The sequence below is a fragment of the Bombina bombina genome, chromosome 4 (genome assembly GCF_027579735.1).
Source record: "Bombina bombina isolate aBomBom1 chromosome 4, aBomBom1.pri, whole genome shotgun sequence".
Classification (NCBI taxonomy): Eukaryota; Metazoa; Chordata; class Amphibia; order Anura; family Bombinatoridae; genus Bombina; species Bombina bombina.
The window spans coordinates 282,871,186-282,872,394 of NC_069502.1; the positions used below are offsets into that span (position 1 = coordinate 282,871,186).

Consider the following 1,209-nt stretch of genomic DNA (forward strand, 5'->3'; position numbering starts at 1 on the left):
CATCAATCTACCATCTACCGAACCGCCCCACTCCCCTATGACTAAATCCCCAGCCAAGCTTTATTAAGAGCCAGGGGGATGGGGGGGGGGATTAATACTAAATTGCAGGGGAGGGGGGCACGGACCAAAAGTGAAAATAAAACAAACCAAAGGCCAATCAAGGAGCAGGAATTTTTTTATTTTTTTTTGTTAAACCAATAGGAAAACATGGGATGGAGGAAGTAAAAACCGAATTGGCACCGGGCTAAGACCAACACCCATAGCTAGATGAACACAAAAAACACACAGGGATTACAACTCTACAACAACCCAACCCCGGAGTTTTTTTTTTTGTTTTTTTTTACAGCACCTGATATCCCAGGCGGTGTCCCATCCAAGTACCAACCAGGCCCGACTCTGCTTAGCTTCCGAGATCAGATGAGATTGGGCGCATTCAGGGTGGATTGGCTGTAGGCCCAACCCAAGCAACATCCAACAGACATAGCCAAGCATGGGTACCCCTTACCCCAGATACAACCTTATTCCCCCCCACATATAAACAACCATACCATTCAACAAACTCCTAGAGTTCTTAAAGGGGCACTCGAGCCACATTAATTATTTTTATTTTTAATGTAACTCAGGAAGAGCATGGACTCCTCCCAACTCTCCCCTTTATTTCCATAGACAAAATGGGTAGACTTTCATATTATACTATTTTTAAGCCACCGGCTCCTACTGAGCATGAACACAGCCACACGAACCATATGAAGATGCATATGATATTAGGGAATTGATATAACATGCTGAAGGGGAAGAAGAAACAACATAACCTAAAATTACCTATGAAAACTACTACTCATTCAAAATTCAGGCATCACCATAGGCCTACATGCCCTAACACCTACACACCAAGAAAACGCCTAAGGATACCCACTTGTTGAACACAACTTCACCTAGAATCCCCAAACAGCAGAGCTACTCACTATGAACACCAGTGTGCAAAGAATTAGCAGCCTCCACCGCTAGACTGAACCTCGCAACCTCCCTACAAATGGGCCGCTAAGTAACCACTAGCCCAAACCAGAGGGTCTGTAAGAGGAGGCCCAGCTAACCGCCGGATTTGGTCTAACCACTAGACAACACCCTAGCCACCTCGCAACAGCCACATAAAGCCGACCACGAATGCGCAGCAAACTGCAATGATGCAGACTATAATGCCCCAAAAGG

The 1,209-nt window shown here is 45.5% G+C and overlaps 1 pseudogene; it reads right to left on the minus strand.

Annotated features, from left to right (window-relative positions):
• Window positions 1–337: 337 nt before the first annotated feature.
• Window positions 338–455, minus strand: LOC128658432 (uncharacterized; annotated as a pseudogene).
• Between the last annotated feature and the right edge of the window lie 754 nt (window positions 456–1,209).